Raw genomic sequence first — 20151 nt, 5'->3', positions numbered from 1 at the left:
ACAAATTAGAAGTAATATATATTGCAAACAGATCTTAAAAGACAAACTGTCAGATGAACGAGATAGAGTTGACGAAGGAAGATACCTGCGAGTGTAAATAGCTAATGATATGTAAACATGTAGGCACTATACTGAGGTTGTATATAGAGACAATAGAACGTTAGGTTTCAGTGGGTAATCTTCTGAATTTCTTTCGGATAAAGTTATTCTTCGTTTATACAACTCGTTAGTACGTCTCTGCAATTGAAAATAAATATTGAAAATAAGCATATGTTCAAACTTTGAGGAACAAGAATATCAAGATAATGAAATTTATCAGACGACATTCGTCTGAAAAAGTTCAATGTAATTGCGTGAATGCTTGAAAGAAGGAAAATAAGTGACTATTTAATAAGAGTGTTTAAGATCATAAAGCCATTAAAATCTTGACCAGAAAAATATTTTAATTTTCCTTTGTATAACATCAATTAATAAAACAATGGCTTGAAATTTGGAGCAAACTCTTTCCTCAAAGCTAAATACTTTTTCTTTGATCAAAGAGCAAACTTATGGAAAAGCTTATTTAATTAAATAACTCATTGTTATTCCAAATATACATTTAAAAGTATTCTTCACATTTCATATATCACTAAAATCTTCCAATTAAAAATATCCTATTTAGGATCGAATGTAGCTGCTGTTGTTGTTTGAAATTCATTGTAATCCTTGGCCTGTAATCCGGTATCAGACCCATTACCTGACAATTACATAATCTGAAAGATTATTTTCACTAAACAGAGTGAAATGAGTTATGTCTGGCTTAACATCATTACCTTTAACTACACCTAATGTCAGTACCCGTCTCTACACCCCACAACACCAATATCTACCCCTTTCAACACTTTCTTCAGCAACTATCACATAGATACTCTTCACTGAATAATAAATAACTATCATTGAATTTTAATTGTAATTGAAGATGTTTTGCAAACCGGTGGTTAGAGCCCTTGAGGTTACCTTGAGGTTACCTTGAGGTGCTTCCGGGGCTTAGCGTCCCCGCGGCCCGGTCGTCGACCAGGCCTCCTGGTTGCCGGACTGATCAACCAGGCTGTTGGACGCGGCTGCTCGCAGCCTGACGTATGAGTCACAGCCTGGTTGATCAGGTATCCTTTGGAGGTGCTTATCCAGTTCTCTCTTGAACACTGTGAGGGGTCGGCCAGTTATGACCCTTATGTGTAGTGGAAGAGAGAGGAAGAGAAGGCCCAGGTAGAGTCTTCTCTTTATTGCTGTGAATAAGTTTACAGGATACTGCTTACGCTACATTCCCATATAAGCGGCCTTGCTAGGTGTGGAACTACACAATAGAGGATTAGGAAACATATTTATGGACAGGTAAGGATGAGAGGAACTCAATGTGGAGAAGTACCAATGAATCCGAGATAGAAGCAGATGGAACTCTAGTCAAATTCGACTGCTGTGTTTAGAGAGAACTAGAGGCAAACGTCAGATACAGCCATCAGGAGTGACAGAGAGATTTAGAGCTATTGAAGATTGTCTGTGGGGGTCCACTCGCGATTGGAGAGAGCTGTTTGGTCTCTACTCGCGTTTAGTGGGAGTTGTGTGTGTATGTGACCTGTTCTCGCGTTTGGGGAAGAGCTGTGTTGATTTAGAAACACACGCACGCACACACGCACGCATACACACACACACACACACACACACACACACACACACACACACACACACACACACACACACACACACACACACACCCTTGTTGTCTATCTTCCCTCCCTCACCGTCTCCCTTCCTCATCCCATCTCCCTATCCTCCTCTCTCACCTTCTTTTCCCTCTTTAACCCGCTTCCCCTCTTCCCCCTTCTCCACTCTAATCCCGACCTTCACCCTTCTTCGTCTAACCTCGAACCGACCAACATTTTTCAAACCTGTGCTGGGAATCAATCAAATGGCACGAGGTTTTCCTCTGGTTCACTACACTGAGGTGTTCGAACAGGAAACTGGTAGCCTTTTAGCCTTTAATTGTGTCCCTTAGAATCCAATTCTTAGAGATAATTCATAGCACACTGGGCCCAGGGGCCAAGGACATAAATATGAACAGATGGCTTAATTATCAATGATATTTTGAGTGTTTTCCTACACTTGGCTGCTCTTCCTGTCTGACTCTTCCTGAGGTATCAGCTTGGTTGGATATACGTGTGTAGTTCCACACCAACTGTCTACCATGCTTCCAGGAGTGCATTGTAATCCCATCTGGACCACCAGTAGGACTGTCAGAAGTTTTAATGTAAATTAATCGATGTTCTCTCTCTGCTAAGCATTGGGCTTTCACAAAGCTGCTCCTGGTGATATAACTAATTCAAACGTGTCTTGGTTGGCAACCTTTGGACTTCTAGAGTGCAGACGATGAAAACCACATTTGTCGGCTTCCACCTTGTTGCAAATATACTTAACTCCGTGGGAAGTTGGGCACCAAGAAGGAGAGCAACTTCAGTACCGAGGGTCTCTAGGTCTAGGCTATTCTAGCTGAAGATATAGGTACAGCTAAAAAAGAAAATTATTCCTTGCATGGGAGGAAAACACGGCTTCAAGTCGAGCTGTAATGTATTAGGCTGTTGGTGCTCGATAAGCCCTAACGTGTCATCTTCAACATTGGGAAGAGCTAGTTGTTGTTTTAGATTAAGGTACACAGAATAAAAAGTTCTTAAATAGCACGGGCTATAGTGAGCCCGTAAGCTGTGCTAGATGGACTGTTAATATTACAGTGTTGAGTTAGGTCTAGTGCTGGGCACGCTTACACACACCACACCCGTGATATCTAAAGCTCAAAACAACAGAAGTGAACGTATAATAACAGGCAGCAAGGATCAATTAAGTCAGCGGTGTCTCTTCAATCAGCTCTCCTAAAGACAGTAGTAACTCTCTCTTATACACCATTACGCCGTCACCTGTGTCACCTCTATAACTCATCCTCTCTGTCTTGCTCGGGGTAATGTAGGTGTTTTGATACAGTTTGGAAGATTCCTGTAAAGAACCTGCTCCTTAGACTGGCGTAGCGACTCTAAACTTCGATGAATTGAATACTTGGTTTCATGTCTTAAATCTGCCACTAACTGCTAAACTGTTATTGGCTCTCGCCCTATAGATCACTTTCTCTGCTCCACTGCTCTATGTGGCTATTAACGCTGCAACAAACTTTAGAAAATGGGAAATGGGGTGAAGTTTATGGAGTGAAGGACAGATTTTGACCTAAATTGGGGGGCAGATTTGATTGCAAATGTCTTTTTAAATGTTAAAATGTTACGAAATTAACCATGTTGTTAACTATATGTACCGTTCACACACTTCCATGTACACACACACAGGGTTGATAAATACAAACTGTTTAGCATGGGTGGAACACAAACAAGGGTTACACAGGTGGAAACTTTAAATGAACCCAAGAGATATTAGAAAGAATTTTGCTCATTGTAAGATTAGTTAACATATGGAATGCACTAGGAAGTGATGTGGTGGTGGCAGATCCCATACTCAGCTTCAGATGAATATGTGATAGAGCCCAATAGGCTCAGGAACCTGTGCACCAGTTTATTAACGGTTCAGAAGCGGAACCAAAGAGCCGAAGCACAACCCCCGCAAGCACAACTAGGTGAGTACACACCCGCATATACACACAAACACACACATTACATTCACCAAACATACATATGCACTTAGAGAATTGCACTTTGCACCAAAGTAACTCACGCATTCATTCCATATTCCTTTTCTACATATTAATTCTAAAAGCTATAATTCTGATCGTTCTTTTCTCAAGGACTTGAACGAAGCAGTCCTGGAGAGAAGGTCTGTTAAGCTGGTAATGGTCGCTTCTCAACCCCAGAGGCTCAGTGCTGGTCGTCTAAAGATGTACACATTACACAACAAGGATTTGAAATAGTTGAAAGTGCATTTGATTGTTGTTGATATTGTTGGGATTGTTGCATAGCAACTAAAATATTTACGTCGCATCAAGAGGCAGCGCGAAATATTTTGCGTTTCATTATATATTTTGTTTGATCAAAATGTAAACATACAGAATACATATATTTGTTTCAATAGTTTGTTTTGCTGTATCTCACGTCATTAATCATCCAAACATTTAATTTCCCAAAATTAATCAAGCTCATTGACGCTGCATTTGTTTGAATTAGAACCATTTGCTATTATTTCCTGGTAGAGGTAATTAAAGCAATTAATAGCACTCACACGAATAATTTGCGACATTGTCAAATCCTAAAATCATTGTCAAATCCTCATGCAGGAAGATGAAGTATCTTCAACTAGTAAAGTATTAGTAATTATCTTTATTTTGAGACATAGATGTCAGATGTTGACCAGACCACACACTAGAAAGTGAGGGGACGACGACGTTTTGGTCCGTCCTGGACCATTCTCAAGTCGAACCGAAACGTTGTCGTCCCTTCACTTTCTAGTGTGTGATCTGGTCAACATACTTCAGCCACGTTATTGTGATTCATCGTCTGCCTAGACGTCTGATCCGGTGATGGAATTTTTAACAATATTCATTGCTGCATTTATCATACGACACAAGAATTGTGTTGCATCCTGCAGTATTTTGAGGACCTAGGGAATGATAAACGTTGCCAGGTGGTAAAAGTTATGAGGTGGATACTATTGAAATTTCCATTCCTGAATACGAACAAATCTTAGTGATGATAAACATGGCAGTTTTGGTGAAAAAAATCAATGCAAAATTGTTTGAAGTTAAGTAAAACAGAAACTCATGTCTAGAAGAGTTAGTAATAGGATTTCTAATTTTATCTTTCACCCATAATTTTGCCTTGTTTAGAAATATTTATGCAGTTGAATGTGTATGAACTAATCTATGGAAAAGCAATAAAAGTTTATAAAATTGTCCACAGTTAGATGATAAAAGTTAATCCTAAGGACTAGAAATCTTCTTTCTGAAGAGAGGTTAAAAAAAGGAGATATAATATACACAAAAAATCACAATAACATAATATATCAAAGGAGCCAATCCAGATGGGATTTGGATTTATTGTTGTTTAAGATTTGCTACCTGGAACAAAACGATCCAAGTAGCACGGGCTATGGTGAGCCCGAAATAATCGATTTGGATTTGATGCGCCAAATCCATAGGGCGCATCTGGGAACATTCCGTACGTAGGTTCGAACCCTAATCAAGGCCCCTTGTAGATTTGTTCAGATATAATATACTTAAGAAGGCGAAAAATAACACGTGACATGACTGAGGTTTACAAGTGGACGAAATGGCACAATTAAAAGGGCTAATAAAGTATGTTAAAAGTATATTCACCAAACAGAATAAGAAATAATTTAGATTAATTTAACAAGATTAGATTCAGAAAAATCCTTGGCAAAAATATTGAATTGAAAATGAGTTTGTATATATCTGTAATAAATATATTCCGGGTAAAACAAATGAAGTGGGATCTATGGATTGTTTCTATCGTAGGTTATACAGATTTACGAGCGAATTTAAGTGGACCTAAATTGCAGCTGTCTAGCACAGGCATTGTCATCACGTTATAATGAACGATGATTTAATGCAAGAGCTCGTTTAAAAAAATAATTTATCATATATATCTGTCCTTCTCATATATATATATATATATATATATATATATATATATATATATATATATATATATATATATATATATATATATATATGTATATGTATATATATATGTATATATATATATATATATATATATATATATATATATATATATATATATATATATATATATATATATATATATATATTGTGAGATTAGTAATATATATTACTAATCTCACAAACCATCCTACTGTTTAGATAGTTTACACTATTTTAACTATGCCAACCATCATACATACATTGACGTAAATAGACAATTTGATATAGAATTTGTTATTAATCACTTTAAAAACCCGAGAAAGAAATATGACGCTAAAACAAAAAAAAAATTCCAAAGCCTAATATAGCAAATGTATGTATTATTTGAGGCCTAAGACAGAGTGAGTGTATTAGGTTAGAATAAATTCTATTAGCAACTTTAATACAAAACCTTCTCCGGTTTTGTACCAAATTCTGTATTTAAATTGTCCATTACGTCCATATATGTTTAATGGTCCACCTTGCTGCTATAACTCCTATCTAAGTTTGACTAGGTCAGATTTGCTTAGGTTATGTTCGATCAAGTTAGGTTATATTGGCTCTTAGGTTAAGTTAGATTAGGTCTAGTTAGGTTACGTTAAGTTAAATATAGTTAGGTTAGGTTAGGTCGTATTTAGTTATGTCAGATTAGGTTCGGTATGGTTTAATTGGGTGGATCAGGTTAGATAACATTTAGCTTAGGCATTAATCAGACGTAAAAATAAAGATAAGTTCGTTTAGGTTTAATTAATACAGGAGAAGGAGTAAAATAGGTTTGAAAGGATTGGGTTGGGGTAGGTTTTGCTATGTTACTTATGGTTTTGTTCAGCTTGATTAGGGTAAGATAAACTTGGGTAGGATAGATCAGGATTGAATACGGTAGATTTACAAGAGTTAGGTCAGGCTTCGTATACCTCTGTGCCCCCTACCCAGAAGCGTATGAATCTCAAAGGTGCATTGACCTATTGAGGCCGTTGCTCATTAGATACAGGTTGCGTAAATTTGTGGCTGCTTTAATTTAATTAAAGCACATTAGTTTTGACGTAGTGATAAATAGCGTCAAAAATTTACAGTACATTAAGTGTGAGGACAGGGTGCTAATCACCATTTTCGCATGACTCTTTAAAAACAATTATTTTCACTATATAAGAATTTCTCGCTCGAAGACAATATATTTTACTCTAACGTAACTACCCACAAGCTCTATAATCAGCCTATATTTTCTATATTTTTTGGCCGTGAGTGCGTTAAACTTTAATCAAAACCTGCAAATTTAATGGTTTAGCAATGTTGCAATTTTCGTAAAAATTGGAAAAACTGTCAAGAGATGATTTGTGTATCAAAGTGACCGAAAAGCGCACACATACACACACACACACACACACACACACACACACACACACACACACACACACACACACACACACACACACACACACACACACACACACACACATACACAAGGATCCTCCATACTGGAGGAATGGTCTAGAAAATGGCTGCAAAAGATCAACTCAGGAAAGTGTAAAGTAATGAAATTAGGCGAAGGGAGCAGAAGGCTGAACGCAAGGTACCATCTGGGAGGTGAAATTGTGCAAGAGTCAAATAGAGAGAAAGATCTGGGGATTGATATTGCACCGAACTTGTCCCCAGAGGCCCACATCAAAAGGATATCATTAGCGGCATATACTAGGTTGGCCAACATAAGAACTGCCTTTCGAAACTTGTTTAAGGAATCGTTCAAGACCCTGTATACAACTTATGTTAGACCAATCCTGGAATATGCAGCTCCTCAAAGCATGTAATGCAAAGCATGTACATGTATAATTATAAATGTTTTTCTTCTCAATATATTGACTGAATCATGGGGTTTCCGAAGCAATTAGCACTAATAAACACGACAAAAGTCGTTTTGTTACCCTCACTGAACCACTTGATTACCTTAATAACCGGCAAAGTAAAACTGAGGTACACGGCGCAATATGTTACGGCGGAGCTGGGGAGGGGGGGGGGTGAGGGGGGGGCCACTACCAGAACGTCACCATTACTTAGTTTCAACAGCGAGCAGTGCCTGGTCCGGTGCACCTGGCTGTTTATAGGCCATTTATCTCTTGCAGGAGAAAAGAGGCACTGTGCCAGAGGGAGTTGGTGACAAATGAGTAATTCAGCGGTCCTTTAACGCTCGTAATGGTTACCTTATTACATGGGGGACAGGGGGCCAGGGGGTTGTCCCATGTGATCCCCTTACTACATGGGTGAGCTGGCATGCTTCTCCAGAGACTTCAGGATCCCTACTACTACATATAGATAAACATGTACACATATTAACCTTGAATGGTGCCCAAACATCCGTTTTATCAATAATACTCAAATGCACCCTCAGAGATTCGAACCTGCGCGGCCCCGGGCGTCAACCACTGGCCTGCCCAGTACCATACCAACGTTCCTCTGCCAACGATAGCGTTATAAGTGCAGAAAGGTGCTCTGAGCTATACATGTCTCCTACACCCCCGCTACACCCCTGGTTCCCCAGGCATAGGTATTTCATCAATTCCCTGACCATGCTGAAAGGGAGGGAGAGGGAAAGAGATGGGGAATGGGACGGAGGGAAGGGGGAATGAGAGAGAGAGAGAGAAAGAGAGACTGAAAGGAAGGAAAAATAAGAGAGAGACAGAGTGAGTGGATAGAAGAAAAGAAGGGAGGGAGAAAGAGAGAGGTTTCATATATATATATATATATATATATATATATATATATATATATATATATATATATATATATATATATATATATATATATATATATATGTATGACAATGTCAGACCACGGAGGAAAAATGAAACAGGAATTTCCTTAAGTACTACTTAAAAATGTGACATTGTCACATTTTTAATCACGTGTTTATTTTCGTGATACACACACACACACATATATATATATATATATATATATATATATATATATATATATATATATATATATATATATATATATATATATATATATATATGAGAGGAAATGTTTTTTTAATATAGAGGTAAAAAATAAGCTTTATTAGATGAACGAGATTTCTTCACCACTTCTCAGGGCGCTTTACTAAGTAATTCCTTCACCATAAATATAACTCGCGGGAGCCCCTTAGCTAGGGACCTTAAACTTGAGGTAGTTGTGTTCCCCTCATCAGTATTCCAGCCCGAGGAACAACAGAAGATAAATGCCAGAAAAAAACTGAGGCTGGCTATTACGTGCTGTATCTCAACGAGCCGCCTGGGTTAAATACATCTCCAGGATGGTACTTAGGGAGTCCAACAACACCTGCATTACCACACAACACCGCAGCAATATCTGCAGCAGCAACACCTCCACTACAAAACCACCGCAACACCACAACAACCACACAATAATACTCTACCTACAACACCAATACAGCATCTCTTCAACATCACAACACTTCCAAAAGCACTCATCATCACCTATTCATCACCACAGAAAACACAACTCAGCGAGAGCCCCTCAACAACAACACAACACCAGCACAACACCTTCCCAACCACACAAAACCACCACGACTCCACCTCAACCACACAAAACCACCACGACTCCACTTCAACCACACAAAAACCACCAAAATAGGTCCACAACCACACCCCACCACAACGAACCATGGAAATTCACATGTTCCAGAGACCGACACATACTTTTTTCCCCACTGAAAATAAGGTACTTTGTCTTCAAGTATTCCAATTACCTCAAAAAGGGTCAATTCTCTCCCCCCGCCACCTCAGATCTTGTCTGAAGAAAACTATATATATATGAATAAAATGACCTGTGTATAAATAATAAGGTTCATTAAAACTCCCAATTAACAATTGGCATGTTAGTAATCAGAGCGAGGAATAAATTGTATAACAATAAACAGACAAATATTTTACCAAGTGCCAGTAAATTGCTATTCCAGATAATGCAGACATGATAGCAATTCCAGATAATGCAGACATGATAGCAATTGCACTCATTATTAATATAACAGTTTAAAACTAGACAGTTATTCTGCTAGGTGCTGGTAAATTAATATTTCAGTAATTATGGAGTTAGAACAAGGCACTCCAAGAATAATTATAACACAGCCTTAATTAAACACGCGAAAAACATTCGTCATGTGCAAACCAGCATCCGTCCCTGAACAAGTTGAGAGTGTATTATTCCATAATATTATACAAGTAAAAACTTCACCAAAATATCACCATGTCATTAAGAAAATAATAATAATAATAATAATAATAATATGACTGATATATTAATTCTAACCAAAGCAGAAATTTCAAGATACTTAGCCCAATAAATGCAACACAGGAACACTACAATTCTCGAACGCAACACCTCCACAGAAATCACACGACCAAGTGCATTTTCTGAGATACTGAGGGTGAGGCTCTGGCTTGTAACGTCCAATCTACGTCGCTCTAACAAGAATGATATAAATCAAAACTGGACAAGTGCAGAAGATGCATATGGTGTGGTGTTCACCGACAGTGAAGAAAAACGTAAGAAATATCGAAAAAATTCGTGTTAGAATTATTAATCTTACTTTTTCAATCATATTCAACAACATATGTTTACAAGCAAGACTGCTACCAATATATATATATATATATATATATATATATATATATATATATATATATATATATATATATATATATATAAATAAATATATATATATATATATATATATATATATATATATATATATATATATATATATATATATATTTTCAGATATATCTAACAACCTTCAATTACACATTGGAACATATAATAGTGGCTGGCTGTCCTAACCTAGACATACGTTTTATGAGTTTTTAAAGCCTGTCAGTCATATTAGATGACTGGAACCAGCTGACTGGAAAAAATATTCAAGCCAACATCCTATTGCAAGAAATATGCAAGAAAATACATACAACATGCAACAAATCATAATATACAAATATACAAACTAAAGGATTAGCAGCGCCTTAAGTAACATACCCATATGCAACTAACTTCATTTGCATCCTCTAATTAAATACATTCATGCAACATGCAAATCAAATAATGAGTCAATCTGGCCTTGTTGTTGAGATATAATATTAAGGTACAGACTGCTAAGCAAATTTGCATAGTCAAGCCTTATACAACAATTATCCTACAACTAATTACATGCTAATAACAACTCAAATAAATATTATTTTTACTTCAACATGACCCGTAATTAAATAATCATCATTGCAAACATTGCAACAACATGCAAAACGTTGACCAAACCACACACTAAAAAGTGAAGGGACGACGACGTTTCGGTTCGTCCTGGACCATTCTCAAGTCGATTGTGGTCCAGGACGGACCGAAACGTCGTCGTCCCTTCACTTTCTAGTGTGTGGTTTGGTCAACATATTTCAGCCACGTTATTGTGACTCCTCGTCTGAATATGCAAAAACATTTTTAAAGATTATCTTGGCATAGACTAATCTAATACCGCAAATGTAGTAAGACTGAGACTCCGAAGCCGTTGGTAATACACATTAGTAAGATCACAAGCGCTGGGAAGATCACACGCAACGCTGAGATTAGGTTAGGTTAACTTAGGTTAGGTTAACTTAGGTTAGGTTAACTTAGGTTATGTTAACTTAGGTTAGGTTAGGTTACATGCGTCAAGGAAGGTGTCATGCACCAGGAAAGATCACATTCAACTGGCAAGTACACTTTAGTCCTGTACATAGTCCAAGACAAAAGTAAACTTTCAGTGTATATATACACACCGTGAAGCAGAGTATATATCTGTCGCTGGGTATATCCCCTTCAAGTCAGCCTTGAGGGACCTCACTTCCCTTATATCACCACTGCAGGATTTCAGTCGTTGTGACCATTTATCTACTACAATTACTATTTGTATCTACTATAATTGCTATTTGTATCTACTATAATTGCTATTTGTATCTACTATAATTGCTATTTGTATCTACTATATCTGCTATCTCGATCTACTTTATCTATATACTATCTACTATATCTATATACTATCTACTATATTTATATACTATCTACTATGTCTATATACTATCTACTATATCTATATACTATCTACTATGTCTACGATATTTACAGTCACGAAATGCCTCGCAGGATGTTTTGTTTTGGACTTAGAGAGATGAACCCAGTGTGTCAGAGATGCTGATATTCACCTGTGTCAGGGGATGCTGCTCTACACCTGTGTCAGAAATGCTGCTCTACACCTGTGTCAGAAATGCTGCTATACACCTGTGTCAGAAATGCTGCTCTACACCTGTGTCAGAAATGCTGCTCTACACCTGTGTCAGAAATGCTGCTCTACACCTGTGTCAATGAGGTCACATCATAATGGCCAGAAACCTCTTGTTCACAGATGATTAATGCTTTAGTGAAATAATTAATTAACAACATTGAGAAATCTGTTGCCTTTGTTTATATTTACATTTCTCTATATTTGCCATTAAAATGTTGTTAGATAATATTATTCTATGTGCATAATATATTCAACATTCTGCGGGAGAGCGAGAAGAGTGGTGATGACGTAGGTGTAGAGCGGTAACCAATTAGAGCCAGCCGTCTCGCAAGAATAATGCTCACTACCAGTGTCTGTTGTATTGTTTCAACTCGTATGGTGCTCTCTCGGTTAATTACTGGCAGTGTCTATATTTCTCGTTATCTCAGTCTCAGTCTCAGTCTCTCTCTCTCTCTCTCTCTCTCTCTCTCTCTCTCTCTCTCTCTCTCTCTCTCTCTCTCCCTCTCTCTCTCTCTCTCTCTCTCTCTGTCTCTCTCTGTCTCTCTCTGTCTGTCTGTCTGTCTCTCTCTCTCTCTCTCTCTCTCTCTCTCTCTCTCTCTCTCTCTCTCTCTCTCTCTCTCTCTCTCTCTCTCTCTCTCTCTCTCTCTCTCTCACTAAGTACTGTCTTTATCTCTGTAATCATCCTCACTAATCAGGCATCAATGAGTTTCACCATGTGCACCCTTCCCCTCTCCTTCACCACCTTTTATTCACCTCCTTCCCCTTTCCTTCCCCCTTCACCATCTTCTTTACCCAACCCTTCACCACTTTCTCTATCCCTTCTCTACCTTCCCTACCCTTCACCACCTTCCCTTCGTCACTGTGACTCTCTTCACTGTACACCATCTTCTTCAATAAGCCAACTACATAAGACGATCCCTCTTCCCCCGATCCCTCCCCACTTTTCCCCCTACTCTCCTCCAACCATGAACTGACAGACAGACATTTCCAATTTTACAAACAGAAGAGGTTCCGGCATCACTCGGGTCTCTTCTTCATTCCCTTCCACCTTTTCCTCTTCCTTCTCCATTTCTCACCGTATCTCCTCTTGGCCACCACGTCCCACTCGTTTTTGTTACTAAAAATATATGATCACTAAAAAGTCTATGGGAATCACGCTAAATATTTCACATTTGGGCGCCATTCCTTTTCTCCGTCCCAACCCAAATATTTATCTTGACCCCTTTTAAATGCTATATAGTCGTAATGGCTTTTGGCACTTTAATTGTTAATATTTCTTAAAGCATTTAACTTAGGCCAACCCCATCCAGCCTATGTCCGTCCCATGCCCCAGATCATTCAACATGCATAGTCTGGTGAGGCTAGCTGGAAACGTCTGGCTTCCGACTCTCTATCCCCCCATGCTAACCAATCCCTGAGATGTCACATACCTTCACCAGTCACATATATATATATATTCCACCAATTTCACCACCAGTTTCTCCTCCAGCACACACACCCAACTTTCCCTTCTGGCAGCTCTGTCCTAGAAACTTTGCACAAAACAACTTTTCACAAGCCAACTCTCTCCAGTGTTCTATGTAAATATTTCTGTGTTTACTTTTCGGTGTGGAGTTGACTGACAAGACGATTGTCTGCATGTTCTGTAGGTTTAGATGTGGAACTGTTGAGAGGAGAGGTGTGTGTGTGTGTGTCATCAGGAACCTGTACATGAGTTGATTGACAGTTGAGAGGCGGGATTAAAGAGCCAGAGCCCAACCCCCGCAAGTACAACTAGGTGTGTACAACTAGGTACACACACACACACACAAACACACACACACACACACACACACACACACACACACACACACACACACACACACACACACACACACACACACACACACACACACACACACACACACACACACACACACACACACACACTCACACACATTAAATTAATTTGATCTCACCTATTTGTTCTTGCAGGTTCACGCTTCAGATGCGTGGACCCCATCTTCAAGCTGCTGGTTGTCCACTTCAAATTTCAAAAAAATTCAAATGTTTATTTAGGTAAAATACATACATACAAGGGGTGATACAAAAATTGATGAATTTATTGATAGAGCTAGTACATACAATGCCTAAAGCCACTATTACGCAAAGCGTTTCGGGCAGTAAGCACTTCAATAACTCCTGCTTTATTTCTCTATCATTTCTGCGTTGCTTCTACAACTTGCTTATTTAATTCATTCCATTTTCCCCTCTACTCTTCAACTCGTCCTCATCAATATAGGCTAAATGTTCGTTAGTTCACTCGCTGAAAATTAAAAACAATTTACACACGACTCACAACATATCACATATGTGTACTTCAATTCACATATTTTTATATTTGCGTGTGTTTTTTGTGTGTTTTTCTTGTGTGTGTGTGTGTGTCTAATTACTTTATTTCATATCTCAATCCGCTGAATGACGTCTTTTCTGCATGGCAATACATACAACTTAGTACCTAAAAGAAACAAATTCCTTCCAGCTATTAATTTAGGGCAAGTGCTAAAAAATAGCATTTTTTTTCAATGTGTCTAATTAAGGTTTCAGAAAAATCTATCAGAATGTTTTTACCCATGCATGCGACTGATATGTTATCAGATCCATTCAAAAAGTATGAAATATTTGGTTGTTCAAAACATATTTACAAATATGTGTAAATGGTATGCTTAAATATGCACATTGGCAAACAAAAGTTAAATTTTGATGTTTTAAGATGACATCTGAGGATTAAAATGATCCAGCAAACTGATATGACAAAATTAAAAGATCCTTCGTGATCTTTGAGAACCCAGCGGGGAAAATAGAACCCTCTGTAGAACCAATAATGGAAATAGAGAACCCCTTAGAGAACCAAGAAGGATAAATTCAGAACCCACTTAGGCAACCAAGAATGGAAATAGAGAACCCCTTAGAGAACCAATTAGAATAAATAGAGAACCTCACTTAGGGAACCGAGGATGGAAATAGAGAACCCCTTTAGAGAACCAAGAATAAGGAAATAAAGAACCCCTTAGAGAACCAGTGGAAAGTACACGCAACGACAGAACCTCTGAACCAACAGGATTGCCTCTCGGAAAACGTCCATGTCCCTAGAGAGAGAGAAAGAGAGGAGAGGTTTGTTTAAAAGCGAGTTCAAACAAACTTACATTTAAAAGTACCTCTCACGGTCAAGAGAATTAAGAATTGTACTATTTTTATATTATTCAATAGATGAAACATCACTATTTTCCCGCAGCGTGGATGAAAACCTTGCGAGGAAGAAAATTTCAGAATGGTTAGGTTTTAGAACGTAGGAGCTCCTGAAAACAATTACAAAAACATTCAAAATAAATATAGTTGGTAAAATTTTATAGCCCAGTTGAAAAATAAATTCGTAAGTATTCAGAAGTTGTATAAAGTAAACAAATCAATGGGACTTTGATTTTCCTGTAAGCCTCTTTGGCGGTGAGGTCGGTCAGTGGGAGGCGGAAGCTGGCTCTCTCTCTCTCTCTCTCTCTCTCTCTCTCTCTCTCTCTCTCTCTCTCTCTCTCTCTCTCTCTCTCTCTCTCTCTCTCTCTCTCTCTCTCTCTCTCTCTGGTGATCCTCACAACGGAGTCAATCCTATTATTAAAGGTCGAGGTACCCGATTTTCACTCCCAAACTATCTACTTTTTATTTTAGCGATGCGCAAAACCATGTACTCTGAAGCACGCCGGGCAGTGCAGTACCTATACAGCTGGAAAAAGAAGAGAAACTATCAGGGGAAAGCGGCAAGCCATTACGACTATATAGCACTGGGAACGGATCAGGATAAGGATTTGGGATGGGACAAGGGGGGGGGGAAAGAATGGTGTTCAAGTACTTGGACGGTCGGGGATTGAACGCCGACCTGCACGAACATTCATTCAAGCTTCTCTCTTAGATCTTCGCTAATCACTTGCTCACAATTTTCCTTGTTAACTTGTTATGTACCTCGATAACAGCTTGATCTTCTAGCACAGTTTTGCAAGTTAAGGTAAACAATCAAACCATATATTTATATAGTAATCAGATTATTAAAAAGTTTTGCAAATCAATAATTCCTTGCTGTGCTCAGTTTCAATCAGACACTTTCAAATTCAAACTATATAATTAGACCTTAACTGAGTTGAGCTACAGTAAAATCTCTTGGAGTTACGACCAATTAAATCTATTAAAAAATAACTGATACGAATGTTTTAACAATGTCTCGAAGCATCACAAAATTACCCATTAATATTCTTAATAAACATTTATTCCGAATGGTACCAAGCAAAGATTTAGTGATTTTCTACATTGCTACTTTCTGTTTAAGACACATTAGAAGATAGTGACAGATGCGTGAATAGCGAGCCGATGCCCGGCGCAGAGGACACCATTCAGTTGACAGCCATTACCAAGATTGCACTCGATATCATGGGGTTCTGTTAGATGAGCCACCCCCTCAAACGCTGTCAATGGGTTATTTGATGTCACGCACCAGAACGTTGCTGATGTGGCCTCCTCCAGATTGATGACACAGTGGAAGATGTTCCCTTCCATAATGATGACAAAGAGGGAGATGTTTTCCTTCCAAAACAATGATAAAAAGAAAGATTTTCCGTTCCACAATGATGAGCAACATCAAGATGTTCCCTTCCACAATGATGACCAACATCAAGATGTTTCCTTCACAATGATGACCAACATCAAGATGTTCCCTTCCACATTGATGACCAACATCAAGATGTTCCCTTCCACAATGATGACTAACATCAAGATGTTCCCTTCCACAATGATGACCAACATCAAGATGTTCCCTTCCATAATGATGACCCACATCAAGATGTTCCCCCAACAAAAGAATGATGTTGAACAGTGTCGTTGATGCTTGCTCGATCGTTGTCGATATTATTTTCTGAAAGGAATCATCAGTTTTCAAGATTTAGAATTCAGATGTTGAAAACATTCTGCGAAAGACAGAGAGAATATAAAAACACTGAGTACCAGTCGTGGGAATCAAAAATCATCTACAATTAAAGTTGTTTTTCTCAAGCAATTTCTTACCCAAATCCATTTCCTCTAGGTCAAGGGAATTTACTGTTGACCAGACCACACTCTAGAAGGTGAAGGGACGACGACGTTTCGATCCGTCCTGGACCATTCTCAAGTCGATTGTGAGTGGTCCAGGACGGACCGAAACGTCGTCGTCCCTTCACCTTCTAGTGTGTGATCTGGTCAACATAATTTAGCCACGTTATTGTGACTCGTCGCCTGCAAGGGAATTTACTCATAATGTGTAACTTGACAATCGAGAGGACTTCTTTCTCAGTCTTCAGCTGCTGCTAACAAGTAAGCCTTTGTGCCATTTAGGGAAATATAAAATATATATATTAACTCTTTACTTTCTACATTTATCTAGGAAGTAAATAGTAGGTTCTTATTTAAGCGATGATGGTGATTGATTGGTCAGAAATCAGTTTTGTTTTATTCAGTATCGGAGTTTAAACCTTTATCTGGTAGTTATCACTTCTTTCACCCGGATATTTTGTACGATCATTTATAAGATTCGATCAGTAATTGTCTCTGGCAGTTAATTCACAAAACAAGCTCTGATTTCCTGGTTTTCTTGTGAATAATTTGTAAATGGATCAATTTCACAATAATTGCTATCTACCTTCAGTGAATTGAAATCCATTAAACAAATAATAAAGAAAAGTCACATTCAAACTTAGCTCCTTAACTAATTTGTGACAAAATTTTTTTAATGATTATTGGACTAACAAATCTTAAGTATATCATCTCTCATTACTTCATATTTACAATATCGACTGTAGTAATTGGAAACACATTAAAATAGTGACGCAAATTAGTCATTAGAATCTTAGTAGGGCCTGTACTTGGATTTTCTGCAGGGCCTGACCGCTGACGTGATTCATTTTGACCACGTTTTGAATGATGTCAATAACATTGGTAATACAGTTAGTTATTACCACTGTTTTAGCTACAGATGTTTTAATTTTAAATTTGTTGTTGTTGTGGTATTTGATTAGGAGACGGATTGGTACTATGGTACTATGTAGGAGACGAATTGGTACTCTGGTACTATGGACGGATTGGTAATTGTCAATTAATATTAATTTAAAACTGTGTTTCACATGCTAGACACGTGATTTAGTAATCTATTCATTCATTCTTTCTATTTGGTAATTACGTCAAGCAAAACAAGAATCTGCTCACAGCGTTTAAGTTTTTCTCGACCAAGTCGGCTACTGTAGGTTTGATACTTCTGACAAAAAGAGATTATGCGATCATATGAATAATATATTACTGTTTTTGTATGTCGAATAATAACATGTTTATTCGTACCAATTGACTTAGAGGGGAGGTTGGCAGTCAACATCAATAAGCATGAAATTCCAAAGGACCATTCATGATATCCTTTACACCAGTTACAACTTAGGGTTAAAACTGTGTCTGATAATTCTTCCTCCTTTAAACTTAGTAATCCTAAATTTGTATCAAACCAATTTCTGAAAGAGCTTATTTTAGGAACAAAAATCTATTCCATGAGTAACACAAAATTTAATTTATGATGAACGCATTTGATTGATATCACATTCGATGTTATCCTCTCGTATAAGTAAAAGATAACTCCCAAGCATGCACCGAGGAGAACTTAATATTTCCAACTGTTTAATGTTTTCTTTGCGCCTTTGCTTTAATGGAAATGCATCCAGACAACAGATGAATGCGACGCAATATGACAAAACCTCTTTGTCAAATGTTTTCCTGGAACTCTTGGCACACTGGAAATGTCACTCCAAATTCTTTTGTAGGGGAATGCTGTATTTTTCCTCCTCGTTTTCTGATATATATTTTGCATTTTTTTTTCTTTATAGTTTACCTTATTAACGAGATGCTGGAAAAAATATATATATATCACGAGGACACGATACAGAAGATTGCAAGAGCTTTTTTTTGCTTGAATGTAAAATTTTGCAAGTTAAATATATGACGGGGAATTAAAATACAGTTTATCGTGCAAGAAAGACTATAAAAAATCATATGTTTAGTGCAAGAGAGTAAGTAAGGAAATGAAAATGTCAGGAAGAGCCATGAAGAGCAAAAGTCCATAAGAAGCAACATTACAGAGAGCAAATTGTGATAGTTTAGTCCTGTCGAATTAATGTTTGATGGTAGATTGTGACGAGAGAGAGAGAGAGAGAGAGAGAGAGAGAGAGAGAGAGAGAGAGAGAGAAAGAGAGAGAGAGAGAAAGAGAGAGAGAGAGAGAGAGAGAGAGAGAGAGAGAGAGAGAGAGAGAGAGAGAGAGAGAGAAAGGGAGAGAGAAAGAGAGAGAGAAAGAGAGAGATATTTGTTTAATATTTCATTATCTAATTAGCAATATCCTGTTTTTTTTCCTCACTAAACTGTTCACCTTTGTTTTTCCAGACTGATTGCCTTCCCTTCCCTTTGATTATGACAAACATGCTAATGATTACATACGTGTATGTATGTATATATGTATGTATGAATATATGTATGTATGTGTGTATGTATGTATGTATGTATGTATGTATGTATGTATGTATGTATGTATGTATATATGTAACACCAGAGGGGTGAAGTAACACCATGTTTCCACTAGTGTATATAAATATGAATCATATTTTGTTTAGAACTAATTAATACTTTGTATCAACGACGATGCAATACTTGAGATTATGCTAATGATGCCATGATGAAGCATGGATGCTGGAGATTATGATGAGTCAGGTGATGATGGTGCAAGTGGTGAAGATGATGGTGGTGGCAATGATGAGGCTGTAAATGATGCCAGTGTGAGGAAGTCTTATAACAATAATGAAAGCATATATGATGTGGAAACATTTCTCTATGTGAAAACATGTATAGAAAATGGCCACACTGACATATATTTTAATTATTTTGATATGAATTAGAGGTATACGTGCTATGTAAACCATTACCTTTCAAATTTATAAATAGATGGTATTTAGTCTATCTTGTGACGATATTAACAGTTCTGGGCAAAAGTTTCGGAAGGCGTTATCAAACTTTATTAAGGATTCTGAAATTTTAAGTCCGGTCTTTATTTGCAAGATTAGACACGTGAGCAGAAACGTGAAAATT

Source organism: Procambarus clarkii, chromosome 53 (genome assembly GCF_040958095.1).
Source record: "Procambarus clarkii isolate CNS0578487 chromosome 53, FALCON_Pclarkii_2.0, whole genome shotgun sequence".
Taxonomy (NCBI): domain Eukaryota; kingdom Metazoa; phylum Arthropoda; class Malacostraca; order Decapoda; family Cambaridae; genus Procambarus; species Procambarus clarkii.
Note: the sequence above shows the minus strand (reverse complement) of the source record.